At 33.3% G+C, this 16,491-nt stretch overlaps 1 pseudogene; it reads right to left on the reverse strand.

Moving 5' to 3' along the window:
- Positions 1-78: 78 nt before the first annotated feature.
- On the reverse strand, positions 79-7,737 carry LOC132609045 (UDP-glycosyltransferase 75C1-like; annotated as a pseudogene).
- Positions 7,738-16,491: the final 8,754 nt, after the last annotated feature.

Below are 16,491 nucleotides of genomic sequence, written 5' to 3' on the forward strand. Positions count from 1 at the left end.
ACTTATTAGGTTTTTAATAACTTATTTATACATATTAATAAAAAGATTACTAATCAAATATTTAAGAAACAGGAACCATCTCTGCAAGCTGCAATTGATTAGCTAATGTTTTGAAGTAATCAGTTGAGAGGTTGAAATTCCCTCTCCTATACTAATTTATTAAGGTCATCAATAGAGTGACTAATAATCTTCACTCTCTAGATGAAAAATAGACAATCTACTATGACATAGGAATAATAAAACACTTCATTTTCTTATCTTAACAATGACGACCAAGTAAAAACTCATTAACATAAGCTTTGAGATTCACATTTGATGAATCATTTTCCTTCATAGCTGCCTTAGCCAAATCCCTCCATTTCTTGGCATTCTTTCTCAATTCCTCCCCTTCCTTGCTACCTCCCATCGCGATCTCTATACACCTCTCGAACTCAATTCTTTGAGTGATACTTCCTTCACCAACATTCACTCTGACGCCATTCTTCCACACATCTTGAACGAGCTTCGCATTACAAACTTGATCATTCCAAATAGGACACGCCACGACAGGCACGCCAGAAGCTATGCTCTCTAGAGTCGAGTTCCACCCGCAATGAGTCAGGAAACAACCTATAGAAGGGTGTTTCAAGACTTCTACTTGCGAGCACCAACGCACTATTTCCCCCTTCTTTTCCAATGCGTCTTTGCAACTCAACTTTTCCTCCGGTTTTTCCCCGTTTGGTCCTTCCCTAATCACCCACAAAAATGGCCTCCCACATTTCAACAACCCTTGGCCAATCTCTTCCATCAATTGAGTTGATATCTCGGTATAGCTACCAAATGCTATGTAAATAACTGATTCATTTGGCCTTAAATCCAGCCACTCCATGTAATTTTTTGAACTAATCTCAATCATATCAGCTCCAAATGAATTATCACAAGGATTCTTCTTTTCATCAAGAAAATTTGAAGGAATTGTAGGGCCAATTGCCACCATAGTAACATTTTTCAAAATCCTCAAAGCATCAAATTCCAAATCATCAAAAGTATTAACAAGAATGCTTGGATATTCTTCATTATTCAATATCTCAATTTGCCTTTTAATAGACTCAACAGCCCAATTGTTACACTCCACATCATCAAACACAAAAGAAGGAAAATCAATGGGACTAAGTGGTGGCAATCCTGGTAACTCTATGATTTTATCCTGAGAATCACAATTCTTGAAATAATCAGAATAATCAGTAAATCTATAGTAGTAAATATCAAAAACTGTGGCTGGTTGAGTCCAAAATAATGTAGATGGGATATTAATTTTTTTTGCTACTGAACCAGCCCAATCCATAAGCGGAGTGTAAATAACATATGAAAAAGGGGGACCATTTTTTGAATTTGATTTGATTAAATTTAAAATAAATTCTGACCCATGAGACATTATTGAAGAATTTAACAAATGGTACTCATCAAATGAACCTTTGAATTTGCCATCATAGCCATCAGAGAAAGGAGCAAACCTTAGTCCTTGAATATTTGGGAGTTTTTTAATTTTATTGAAAGCTGATAGGCTAGAGGATAAAGTGACTTCAACACCTAATTTGATTAATTGTTTGGAAAGTTGAAGAGACGGATTAATGTGACCTTGGCCTGGGAATATTGCAATAAGAACATGGGATTTTTCATTCTTCAAATTTTCCATTTTCTTGGGTGGTGAAAGAGAGAATTTTTCAAGTAGCTAATGGAGTGTTTGCATTGGTATGGAGTACATAATTTTAGAGTTTATTTATATAAGAGTAATTTTGGGACACTAGTGACGGATGACATTTGCGCTTACAACATACAGTATTGTATTAATTCATTTATGTTGTTACGTCATCAATTTGTATTTTAATTATATAGAAGAGCCGTTTGGCTCAACGTTTTCTCCGTCCGTTTCATTAAAAAAAAAAGTGTGGGTCTCATATTATACACCAATCAATATTAAAAAAAAAAGTGAAACCCATCACCTCCAAACTCACGGAAAAAAAAAGTGAATCCCATATTAACAAAATCAAGCAATATTAAAAAAAAAGTGAATCCCATATTAAAAAAACAAACAATGTAAAAAAAAAAAGTGCATCCCATATTAAAAAATCAAATAATATTCATGTAATTTCCAAAGTATCTCATTAAATCAATAATGATGGATTCATTGCCACATGCGTATCAACCCATTAGTGAGGGCAATTATTGTACAACAACATACTTAAAATACTTATATATTAAAATAAGATATAATTTAATTACTTTTTCATTTTTCCTTACTCTAATAAATGTGAAAAGAGATTAATGTCATAAAAGAAAAAATAATATTAAATGGAGATCAAATAATTAATAAGGTAAATTAGCGAAATTATAATTCTAATTGGCGTTTCCTTAAAAAACCGTGTAAAAGTTAACATGACAAGTAAAATGAGTTAAACAAAAAATATTTACTAAAAATTTAAAAATCGAAGTTCTTCATTTAAATAGAAAATCAAATTTCTACTTTGTTTCATTTTAAACATGTAAAATTAATATAATAATTTGAATTAGAATTACCCAAATCAAAATTTGATAAAAAATAATAGGTATTGTTTAGGCCAAATCTACATACATTAACAATAGAATATTTTACACCTTTAAATTAATCGAATGAAATTTCAAAGTATCAACTAATGCTTAAATATTGCTATTGTTTTATCTCAAAGAGAGAAAAATAGTTTCCTTTTAAATAAGTCTTCTCTTTTAAAAAGTATTAATAAATTTTTGCCAACTTTGTATTCGTAGCAAACACTAACATAGTAAAGTTTTGGATACAGAGCAGAAACTCGTTGTTATATAAATCGTGTTTTGAACATAATATATGTATTACTTTACTACTATATAGAAGAGCCGGTTTATAGAGGCAAGATCGTTGTCTGTGTTCGGTCCCACTTTTTTATTTAAGGGCAAAAAAATCTTTTGTGGTCCCACCCACATTTTTATTTAAGGGCAAAAAAATGACATTTTATACTTTATATTACCAACTCTTCTAAAAAGTAGATATAAATACTTTATTATATTTCTATTTTTCTACTATAGAGAAGCATCAGTTTACCTTATGCTTCGTCGTCAGTCACTATTAAAAAACAAAAAAAGGTGGACCCCACACTAAAATGGCCAAACAATATTAAAAAAAAAAAAAGAAAAAAAGTGGACCCCACCTTCTCTAAACTAATGAAAAAAAAAGTGGACCCCATATTAGAAAAAAAAAATGCACCTCATATATTAAAAAATCAAATAATATTCATCTAATTCTCAAAGTATCCCCATCAAGTCAATAATAGTGGATTCATTGCCACATGCGTATTAACCTATTAGTGGGAGCAAATGAAATTATTGCACAGCAAAAAATATGGACCCCATATTATTACTTTTCTTCAAAATATTTAATTGATGTATTTGTTATTCCGCCATGTCATTTATTTGTTATGTTTAATAAAATAAATATACTTAAAATATTTATATTTTAAAATAAGATACAACTTAATTAATTTTTTATTTTTATTCTTACTCTAATAAATGTGAAAAGAGATTAATATCAAATGAAGATCAAATAATGAATAAGGTAAATTAGTCAAATTATAATTCTAATTCATGTTTTCTTAAAAAATCACGCAAAAGACAACATGACGAGTAAAATGAGCTAAACCGAGAATATTACCAAAAATAAAAAAATAGCATTTCTTCGTTTAAATAGAAAATCAATTTCTATTTTGTTTCATTTTAAACATGTAAAATTAATTTAATAATTTGAATTAGAATTATCCAAATCAAAATTTGATAAAAAATAATAAGTATTTTACACCTTTAAATTAAACGAATTAAAATTAAAAGTATCAAATGATGCTTAAATATTGCTATTGTTTTATCTCAAAGAGAGGAAAAATAGTTTTTTTTAAACAAGTTTTCTCTTTTAAAAAGTATTAATAAATTTTCGTAACAAATATGAATATAATAAAGTTTTAGATACGGAGCATAAACTATAATATTATATTAATTATATTTTGAATATAATATATATATATATATAGATTCATTATAATTTAAAGTGCTGTGCAAAGGCATAAGCAGGATAAGAATTAAGAGTAATTTTGGGACACTAGTGACTGATGACGTGCGCTGACAACATACAATATTGTACTAATTCATTTATATTGTTACGTCATCAATTCGTATAGGATAAGAATTCAGGTACATAGCCTCTATTATTAGCTCGGCCAGTCTCTGTTTCTGTTTTTTTTTTTTGGTCACATTAATTTCTCCTTTAATTATGTGGGCGAAATTGTCCTAGTGGCATGCACAAATTTTGCACAAGCATTAGAAGACAATCCGTGCAAATCATTCCACGTTAGCAGATACTACAAGGGCCGTACCCTTGATGTGGACATCCTATCATAGACATCTATTATAATTCAATTTGTATACGTGTTTGGCTTTGGAGAATTCGAAGGCTTATTTTTATCACTAATTAGTGTGTACATTTCTATTATTTTATTTTGATAAAAGTTTATAGTGTTTACATCTAATTAATAAATGCATGACATATATTTGAATACACATGACTATGAGTTAATAATGGTTATTTTACGTATATTCATTTCATTAAGTCACTTAACCCTGATAAATTAAATTGTCTAGAGATAAAAACACTTGAGCGGATAAGTTTTACCTTTTTAGACTATGTCAACCTTTGTATATACGCATTCTTTATAGAATATACATATACATGCGTAGAATTAATTTTTTTTGCAAAGGCAGTGACGGATGACACCACCTAGTTGAATGAAGGAAAAATTATTCCCTATCAAAGATTTCTCGATTCACAGTGCTTGAATCAAATATCTCTGATTAAAGGTGGCTCATGTGTCATATTGATCTCATCCGTTCCACCAACTCCCTTAGCAATGAATTAAGGTGTCTGTGCCACCCTTAACCAAAGGTCAAAATGAATTTTCCTGTAATAGTTGAATTTCTTTTAATGTATATTTCTAAATATGGTGTTTGTATAAATATGATCAATTTAAATTTAAGAAGAATATTTTTTAGAAAAGGTGGGAGAGAGAAAGTATACAGCACATGATTTTGAACCAAGAATCTGCAGAAAAAGTGCAGAAACAATAAAATAATACAGTGAATTGAGTTTCTTTTATTTGTTTGAATCAAAACTGACATTTATAGGGAAAAAAAGGGAATCTAACAACTAATGTCACGAGAAAAGTTTTTAGGATCCAAGACAAGGTTCCAGCTGATGCTCAGATTAATTCTTTTTGTATATTAAACTTCTTTTTAGTATATGATATTTTCCTATGCTCTGTAGTTACCTTTTTTAAACATAATTTTTTTCTATTTTTATGTAAAATGCCGTAAATTTTGGACACTAAGTTAAGCTTAACAAGGACCTCAAACCAAAAAGTGTTCGAGTAGCAAGAGCTGGAGGAAACACCGCCACCGGGAAAACAAAAAGACAAAAGAAAATTACATGGTGATGCTAATTAATTTCAATTTTAAGAGCAAGTATTCACCTTCTCTTTGTGGGAACCTACATTGATTATGACATGGATACGTAGGTTTTGCAGACGACGGCATAACAAGCTAGAGAAGAAAGATTGTTGGTGAGCTCAGCTCTTTACTACCATGAAGACTCAATATTTTCCCCATTCAGTTTACTCTTTTATTTGATCGTTTTGAGGATTAGTCTGGAAATTCATGTCCTGTGCAATCCGCTCATTTATTCAGTTAGAGCCTTCACATAGTGATATAGTTTTAGAGTTGGGTAATGGTTTCACTTTGCATAATGTTTTGCACTATATTTAATATTTAATTTGATGTAAATATTCTGTATAAATAAGTTTTTACCTAACTTTTTGTCGATCTCTCTCTCTTTTTTTTTTTTTTTTTTTTTTTTTTTTTGTGTGTGTGTGGTCTGAACTGGTGTGACTACGATGTTTCTCAATTGAGGAGTTTTCTACACCTAAACACATTTCTATAGACATTATCATGTGCCCATCATTCTCAAAAGTACAAACAACTCAAATACAAACAAAAACTTAACTAATGTCATTAACCAAAATATGATGCTTAATTACTCTTTGCACAAATTTTGAAATTATGCATAATACGATCTAACATAGGCCAAGGTATTATAAGAACGATACTCAATTTATTTTCTATTTTTAACAATGACTCAGTAAAATCTCATTAACGTAAGCTTTCAGATTTACATTTGATGAACCATTTTCCTTCATAGCTTCCTTAGCCAAATCCTTCCATTTCTTGGCATTCTTCTTAAACTCTTCCCTTTTCTCTCCATCTTCCATCACCATATCTATACACCTCCCAAACTCATCTCTTTCGACGATACCGTCTTCATTGGCATTCACTCTGACGCCAGTCTTCCAAACATCTTGAACGAGCTTAGCGTTGCAACTTTGATCGCTCCACAACGGACACGCCACGACCGGCACTCCAGAACACAGGCTCTCCAAAGTCGAATTCCATCCGCAGTGAGTCAAGAAACAAGCTAAAGAAGGGTGCTGTAAAACTTCCACTTGTGAGCACCAACGCACAATTTTTCCATGTTTTTCCAATTCCTCTTTACAAGTCAAATTTTCCTCTGGATTTTCCCCATTTTATCCTTCTCTAATCACCCACAAAAATGGCCTTCCACATTTGACTAACCCTTGACCAATCTCCTCCATCAATTGACTAGATATCTCAGAGAAACTACCAAATGCTATGTAAATTACTGAATCTTTAGTCCTTTTGTCCAGCCACTCCATGTAATCTTCCGAACTTCGTATCAAATCAGCTCCAAATGACTTATCAAAAGGATCATATTCATCACGAAAAGCTGAAGGAATTGAAGGGCCAATTCCAACCATTGTTAAATTCTTCAAATCCCTCAAAGCATCATGTTCCAAATCATCAAAAGTATTCACAAGTACTCTTGGATTTTCTTCACCATTCAATAACTCAATTTGGTCTATGATAGCTTTAAATACCAAACCATAGGTAGAATTCGCATCGCTGAGCACAAACGAGGGAAAATCGCGAGGACTTAACCGAGGCAATCCTGGAAGCTCGACTACTTGATCTTGAGAACAATTCTTGAAATAATCAGCATAGTCAGTGAAGCAATAATAGTAAATATCCCAGACCGTGGCCGGTTGGATCCAAAAAATGTGGAGGGGACATTAATGCTCTTGGTCACTATACCGACCCATGCCATAATGGTTGTGTAAATAATACGCGTGAAAGGAGGGCCCTCGGCCGCCCTGGAATTTATGATTTGAGTTACGAATTCAGACCCCTGACTCATTAGGGAAGAATAGAATGAATCGAACTCATTCATCAATCCCTTAAATTTTCCATCATAGCCATCAGAAAAAGGTGCAAAGCTTAATCCTTCAATATTTGGAAGCTTGGAGATTCGATTAAAAGCTGATAGGCTAGTCGAAAAAGTGACTTTTACACCTAAGTTAACTAATCTTTTGGCAAATTGAAGAGATGGATTAATATGACCTTGACCTGGAAATGTTACAAGAAGAACATGGCAATCATACTTCAAGTTTTCCATAATTCTTTGGTGTTTATTAAGATAGAATTTTCAGGTAGTGTTTATGTGCATTTGTACAAGGTTTTGGAGTTTGTTATCTATAAGGGAAAACTCTTGAAATGTGACTGGTTGATGAGTGACACGTTTGTGGTGACAACATGTATTTTGTACAGATCATTTCTTCGATTTTTTTAAAGAAACGCAGGCCACCAATTCATGTAGGATAAGAGTTCTTGTAAGAATTTGCCAAAGAAATATGTCAAAATATGTCCTTTTAGACAATGATAGCCAAGAAATATGTCTCGAATTTAAAAGGTAAAAATACCAAAAGAGGAAGAACCTATCACTTAACTCCATCTCTCTCAATTTATATGACGCATTTTCATTTTTTTGTCGGTATAAAAAAGAATTGCACATTTCCTTATTTGAAAATATTTTATTTTAAATTTTACCTTTTACGATTAACGAGATGATTTATAACCATACAAATATCTTAAACCACAAATTCAAAAATCTTCCTTTATTTCTTAAACTCCGTGTCCAGTCAAAATACATCATATAAATTGGGATGGAGGGGTCTAATATGTAGACCAAGATAGCGACACATTAATTAGGTTAGGTGTTTGAAACTTTTATTTGTCGAAAGAACACCACAAAATGACAGTGTAAATGGTGTCTGGACGAAACAACACATAAGAATCTAAAGGGTTTATAATAAAAAAATACCAAAAGGTGAGGGGTTTAGAGAGAGTCACAAATGCAAGGAAAGAAAAAACACAGAAACTCTGTTATAGTATTCAATAATCAACGTTTAGTCAAAATTTTGCAAGAGGATGGCTATACAAATCCGAAAAACAAACTTAAAGACATGATTATCATCAAGTGAATTTTAAGCAAACAATATACATTGGTTACATAACGTAGAAATATTGATGGATTAAACTTAGTATATTCTTGTAGTAACACATTAAGGACTCATAACACCTTCAACTCTAACATGCAACTGCTCCGACTACGCTTTGGGATAAGGAGGTCCCTGTTGGGTTTTTGAGTTTTCCCTTCCTATGTGGAATTGGATTAATAAAACCCAATCCACTTTTGGACCAGATCACTTTTGTCCTAAAATCCTCTATATATAGTGTTAGACCTCGTATTTTATACGTCGAGTTATTCGCGAAGGAATCGACGTGAGATAGAAACCTCGGATTTTTAATTTCTAAACTAGAACTAATCGGTTATAAATTTTAATTAGTATAAGAATGTTGTTGGAAATTAGGAACTACTTAATTGTGGTGTTAAGTAAAAATTAGTGGCAACAATGAGCCAATATGAACATTAACATGCCATGTCCAAAAGATGACTCAAAGTCATCTAAAACAAGGCTATTATGGAAGACATACAAATATGCATGTAATGTTGATTCATCCACTACACTTTCATTATATTATGGACAACCAAATGGAAAGAAAAAGGGATGTGAAATTCGGCCAAGATGACTGAAAATAAGAGGAGAAAAAGTTGAGGCATGCATTTGAATATTGAAAGTATTCATTATTTTATGAAGGCATGCATTATTTTATGAAGGTATACAAGTTGGATGAGTCATTGCACATTTAAATAATGACCATTCATCTTTGTATGATTGCAATGGACAAAAGTTAGTGTATGAATCATGTCACACCCCATTTTTAACCCCGGAGAGTTAAATTAGAAGTACGACGTATTGGAGATTCTTGTTTTTTTGTTTGTTTTAAGGAGTCGCCACCTAATTATTTACGGTGAATTAGGACACCTAAAGTTTATTAAAGTTATGTTTAAAGTTAGCTGTGTTTAAAGTCTGCGAAAACTTAAGATTCTAGGTAAGGGTTCAATTAGTCTAAAGGGAAGGTATTAGGCACCCTTTAAGACCCATTAACAATGGTTGACCGACCGGACTTATGATTAGTTAGGCTACGTGTAAATAGTATTATAGGATAGAAAATAGCTCTGTAAATATGGCTAAAGTTGTAAATAGCCATGTAAGAATGCTATTTAAAATAGGACTTGTAAAAAATAATAATTTGTATAAAAGAGTACTTCTAATGCTATTTTGAAGACACGACTTATAAACGTTGTTAAGGTTTTAAACGAAAGTATAATAGTGTTGTTTAAAATAATACTTGTGGAAAACATAGTATTTTGCGTAAAAGAAGACTCTAAATGTTTAAATGAGACTTAAAAGATATTGCTAAAGCCTTAAATGAAAATATAATAATGTTATTCAAAAATAGGATTTGTAGAAAATAGGATAATTTGCCTATGAATAATAGCCTTTTAAAAGATTATTTGACAATATGATCTTTAGATAAAATGATATTATGTGAATATGGTGGTGTAGAAATGCCTAGACTTATATTCTTAAATATGATGAAAAGGCCATTTGAAATCTGGAAACGAGAGAAAGGACGTTGGGTGTTTTAGTCTTTAAACTCAAGTCATATTCTATGTGAGAAAGAAAATTATTATAGCTATTGCCCTCAGGGACGTGTAATGCTATATGTGCTAAATATGCTTTAGGTTGTTTAAAATATATGAATGTATGTTAAATGTTCAGCGTCAGTACCAATGGTCTCTTTTAAAACGGAACGTTGAAAAACAAGTCGTGATTAAGGTGAAACCTGCAATACTTCATTCATTTCTGGAAATATTACTAACCGGGCAGAGGATCTAAATGTTCAGCATCAGTATCGTGACTTTAACAGCTGATTTTATAGTTGAAATTTACTTAAAACAAAAGTCATTCTTACCAAAAGTACTTGCTCAATACCCTTTATATTCTACATGTTCCATTCCAAACAAATGCTTTCAGTCTATTGCCAACGATAGGGAACTTTTAAGTAAATTTTGTTATAACTATATAGTGCCTCACGTTAATCAATCAATGACATTAAAATGGAAATAAAGAGGTTAGTCCTATAAGGAGTTTTAAACACAATAATGAGCAAATCAAAGGAACGTAGGATGATAATAGGAAAGCTATTTTGGCCTTCGTAAAGGGGCAGCAATATTCTGCCAATTTCAGTCAAGTGAAATAAGAGTATAGGTGATGGAAGGGTGTGAACTCCGTAAGCGGTGTCGTTGAGTTTCGAAGTGAAACTCTTCGGCTCCGGTTGTACATGCGAAAGAAAAAAAAAATAGGATTAGAAAGAAAACCCGATTAAAGAAATTATGGAGGAGAAAGAATAAAATTAAAGGACTCATGCCAAACAAATTCAAAACATCATGTGTAATTAGAATGTTGATAATCTGCAGAAACAAACAAATTTCAATATCGAGGGCGACAAACTATAACCGATGTGAAAGTTGCAAGAAAACTTATGGGTATGATCGAGTGGGTAAAAATAGACAAAGAAATTGTATGCAAACAAGTGAACTACCACGATAGACAAAGAGAGATGTATGCAAACAGTAGGCAAAATAAAGATATGCAAACAGCGCACAAACAAACAGTTTTGTTTATCTGATAAGCGGTCTAAACACCCTAAACTATTCTAATTCAAACAACCAACCAGATGAGTACTGAAATTAATGCAAACACCAGTGAAGAAACCAAACAGAGATGGGACTGGTCAAAATTTCCTAAAACTAAACCGTGATTCCGAGAGGATAGCAAAACGAAGGAGAAGCGATATTCCTTTTTGTAAGCACAATGAACTAAAGAAAACGCATTAACTCGAATGGAGTTAATCCTTAGACATACAAGCAAATAATCTCCCTGATACCAAGGTTTATCATGAGCGAACACGAACATAACAGTCCATTTCTATCTTTAAATCTAACTAGTACTTCAAACAGTCATGAGATGAAGGAGCGGTTTTATGATTTGCAAAAAAAATGGCAATTTGAATAGCTATCATGTTAAACTACATATTCCGAATTGATCTATTCCAAAACCAACACATAGTACACGCCAAATCTCAAACATTATTTTCTAAATGCACAGCTAACAGTTTCAACTATAGGACAGTGATGCTTTTATTTGTTTGGAAGGAGGCAGAGTGAAATAAAGGATCAAAAATCATATTACAAACTTGACTATATAGATTCATTCAAAACCAGAAAAACAGGACAGAGAGTAGGCTGGTTACAGAAATGAATTTCGATCACTTAAGTTAACCCGTCTTGAAATCGTCATAGCACACAGCAGCCCAAAACAATGCTCAAAATCAGTCACTATTCTTTTAACATGGAGAGGACTCATATATACTTGTCGTAATCAACAATATTCGCACACGCACAGATTGACTAAACCAACTTATATTAAGAAACTAAGCTACGACTGACCCAAGATCGAAGAGGCGTAACTATCAATCGATATGCATTCTAAACCAAAAACACCGTATAACTAAGTAAAACTGAAAACTAAACTAAGGTAAGACACAAACATACAAGTATTGTTAACTTTTAAACTGAAATTAAACCGACTGCAACACCAACATACACGAACACATAAAAAATTTATGATTCGAGATAAAGAAAAAGAAAAACACACTGACCTTTTGTGGGTGCAGCGAACGAGGCGTCGGGGTCTCGAATCTAAACTCGAACGTAAACGACACTCGAATTCTTTTTGAGTTCTAAACTCAACAAATCCGCAGAAGAAAATTTCAAATCCAAAGAAAATCAAATTGAATTTGTTGGAAACCCTTTGTCGCGGCTAAAGTTCACCGGAAAAGGAAAAATCAAGTGTTAGAAGATAGTTGGGTCTCCCAAACACTGAATAATTCGTTCTTTCTAAAAATATGATGAGTCCTTGTTGTTCAAAGTGTAAGCTTTTGTTTTATGGAGAGATTTTTTTTGGATTTCAGATCTTGGGATTTTTTGTCCGTTTCTTTATTTCTTTGATCTTGTTTCTTGCTAAAAAAGGATGGGGTCTTTTTCGTTCCAAAAAAATCCTCCTCCAGAAGGTGGAGTCGTCCCCCTTTTTATAGGGAATTTTGAGGTGAGTGGAGGAGTGGGGTGCGGTGGTGATGATGAAAAAATGAAAAGAGAGGAGCGTGTGTCGGTTGTGGGTGAGTGGGACGAGGGAGATGAGGCGAGAATGAGGGAAAAGGGAGAGACGGCTAGGGTTAGAGAGGGAAAAGAAGGAGAAAGGGAAAGAGAAAGGAGAAAAATAAAAAATGAGGGGCGGCTGAGGGTTTTAGGTTTTAGGGAAAAATTGGGCCGGGTCGGGTAGTTTTGGTTTGGGCCGGGTAGGACAAATGGGTAATGGGCTGAGGGAATTAAATGGTAGTGGGCTGAAAAAATGTGGGTTGTTTATTTGGGTAAAAAATAATATTGTGTTTGTATTTTTGGCTATTAATTTGGCTAAAAAATATTGATCCTTCCTCCGCTATTTAATTATTTTTTGGGCTTCTAATTTAATAACATATACTATGTAAAGACAATAAATAATTAATATATATATATATATATATATATATATATATAAATAAATATTTTACAAAGTGTTGTCTTGTAATTAATTTAACGAATCCAAACCCGAAAAAATAGAATGATGACGAATCATCTAAAATTTGTAGTAAAGTAATACTTGTAATGTCGAAAATAAAAGTAATGATATTAGTAGTAGTAGCAATAAAATATTATAAAAAAATAAAGTATTTAGCTTGTCAGTAAATTTAGAAACCCGAGTAAATTAAATAAAAGAGGGAAAAAATTGGGTGTCAACAAATCATCCACTACACATGCAATTGTCTTATAAACAATTAAAAGGAAAGGAGAGACAAGGGAGGCTCGGCCAAACATATAGCCGAAAGTGAGGGAGAAAGAATTGAATTTTAGTTCAAAGTTAATTGAGTGCTCAATGTCATGAGTGGAGCATGTGTTGTTTCCAACTTGTAGTCATCTTAGTTTAATCAAATGGATGACTAAGAGAGCTCATCTTTTCATTTCAACTTCACAACACAAAAATAGAAAGACTTAGAGGTAAGGGGAGAAGCTCTCGGCCAAAGGGCTGAAAATTGAGCTCTTTGTGTGTTGATCAAAAAAATAATTCTTCAAGCATTTCAACCCTTTAGAAGGTCCCTAGAAACGTGAAGATAGTCATTGGAGCAACAAGAACCATTATCATTTCAATTCACAAACTCTAGCCAAGTTGAGAAGTCGGATTGTCAAGGTAAGATCTAACTTTCTTTTACATGTGTTAAGGGTGATGTAGATGTGTGAATATAAGTTTCATGCATGAAATGATGTATGTTGATGTTGGAACATGATAGTAGACATGAACTTATATATGTTAATGTTGAAGTATGGTTGTAACTTGATGAACATGAATTGCATGCCTAAGATCATGAATGTTGGTGTTGGAATGTTAATGTGGCCGTAGGGACTGTTTTAGTGGCCATGGTGGACTGATTTTCTTTAGTAATTATGGATGTTGCTATCATAGATTGCATGGTAAAAAGAATGAAAAGAATTGGAAGGTTAAAGGTGAAGTTGTGTGAATATAAATTGAATCCATGAAATCTTGTGTGTGATGTTGAAGCATGTTGAAACCTTGTAGGGACTGTTTTGTGTGGAAGATAATGAACTGATTTTACTTGATATTTTGAGTGTTATTGTCAAGAATTTTATGATGGAAATGAATGTGTTTAATGGTTGGAGTTGGAACTAAAATCGTTTGTGGGTTGTTGTAAGGATTATGGTGATGACAAGGTAACTTAGTTGCGTATGAATTGATGATGTACATGGCGTGTGGTTGCTGGTCATAACTTACTGAAATTATATGAAAAGAAGACATGAAATAAGGTGTAAGAATCGTATGTGGATTGCTTAATATGTTCGTAAACGTTTGCAAGAATTCCGAGCATCTTTATGTTGTTGGTTAGGGATTGTTTTGGACGTATTGTTATTTTTGTTAAGCTGGAAAAACTAATTATAATTAAGAGTATACATCATGTTGTCATAGTAATTGGGCTGTTATAGAATCATTTTGATGAAGTATTACGACTATAGACTAATGAGAATAAAATAGAGGTGTCATAACCGCATGTAAACTATTATCATTGATTTGAAATCGCATACGGGCTGTTTTGACACGTTGTTGTTGTTCTTATTGAACTTGGAAGAATAATGATAATTAAGATTATGCATTGTGTTGTATGTTGGATGGGCTGTTATAAAGTTGATACATGCAAACGTTAAGGCTACAAACTATTACGAATAACTTGAGAATGTAGTAGCCGTATGTGAATCGCTATTGAATGTTGTGAATGTGGACTGTTTGGAATGTTGTGTGTGCTGTCCGAATTGGTATTGAATGTATAATTATTGATGTGGGATTGGTTGTATGTAGTTGGTTTGGCTACAAGAGAAAACGTCGTCTAAACATCTAGAAAGGAGTTACTAACGTTAGAATACGTTTTGAATCTCCCTGTAGCTTAACCGTAGTTGTTGGCGTCTTAATATAGGTTGAAGTATTATTGGGAAGCGTATACATATTGTGTGACAAATAAGCGCTAAAGTTATGTGAAGCTAAACCTTCTTTCTTTTTGGCATGATCGTTGTGAAATGAATATACAATATATATATGATTCCGAAGGAATTCCTATTCCTAGAGCCACTAGGATGGCTAATGATCTTGATTCTCATAACTTACATTATATATATATATTTTTTGATATGTACATATGATTTCAAAGTTCCATTTTGATATAATCCACAGGGACATCCGAAAGGTAAATGATATGACTATTATTTGAAATTGCGAACGATGGTTCGTGTTGACTATTCTATTGAGTCCTTAAAAACGTTTTGAATTGCATATAGTTTCTCACTACTCTGCTCGTGCATACCTCAATATATCTTTCACCGAGTCCCGTGCCGGGTATGTTATCGTGCACACTTCCACTGCATTGTTCATCGAGTCCCTCACTAGAGGGTCGGGTACGGTATATATATATATGGTGTTATGCTTTGTTATGGTGTTATGCTGTGATATGGCGTTATGCTGTGTTACGGAGTTATGCTGTGTTACGGAGTTATATTATATTCTGGACTATGCTGTGTTATGGCGCCAGAGACGGGGTGGCGACCATGTTCACCGAGTTCCATAATGGGGCCGGATATGATATATGATATTGACATGCATGAGTTATGTTTCAAAAGCAAGTATTTGGTATTCTGGTTATTGTACTCGGTTCCTATACTTCTTATTCAGTTATGATGCTGTTTACTGTATTTCATGCTTTATACACTCAGTACATATTCTGTACTGACCCCCTTTTCTTCGGGGGGCTGCGTTTCATGCCCGCAGGTACAGATACGCGTTTTGGTGAACCGCTAGCTTAAGACTTCCCTTCTGCTATCTTGGAGAGTTCCGTTGTTTCGGAGCCCAGACTTTGGTATAGATCCTTTTGATCTAAATATATGCATATGTTGTTTAAGGGTGCGACGGGGCCCTGTCCCGTCATATTTCACGGTTGAAGCTCTTAGAGGTCAGTGGACATATGTGTGGGTTGTGTATGGGTTCTGTTCAGCTGTGTCTATATGATGTGATGTGGTATGATGTTCGTCTATAGTGGAAGCCTTGTCGGCTTGCATATGATATTGATATATGATGGCAGCCTTGTCGGTTTGCTTTTATATGTATAATTATGCGACAAATCTGAGACCATGGTTTGGTCGTTATGAATTCCATATGGTGTTTATTGTGGACTGAACATGTAGCTAACGGATGTGTATACGAGTGCCCAGTTCGGGTACTTAGTCACGGCCTACGGGGTTGGGTCATGACATATACGATCAACTTAGGTCTTATTTCAATAACACAAGAGTGAATTCATAGCAACCATATAGAGAGAAAAAGTGAGAGGAGCAGATTTTCGTCCAGAAATTTCCTGCTACAGCAGTCCGCT

The sequence above is a fragment of the Lycium barbarum genome, chromosome 9 (assembly GCF_019175385.1).
Source record: "Lycium barbarum isolate Lr01 chromosome 9, ASM1917538v2, whole genome shotgun sequence".
In the NCBI taxonomy this organism is placed as follows: domain Eukaryota; kingdom Viridiplantae; phylum Streptophyta; class Magnoliopsida; order Solanales; family Solanaceae; genus Lycium; species Lycium barbarum.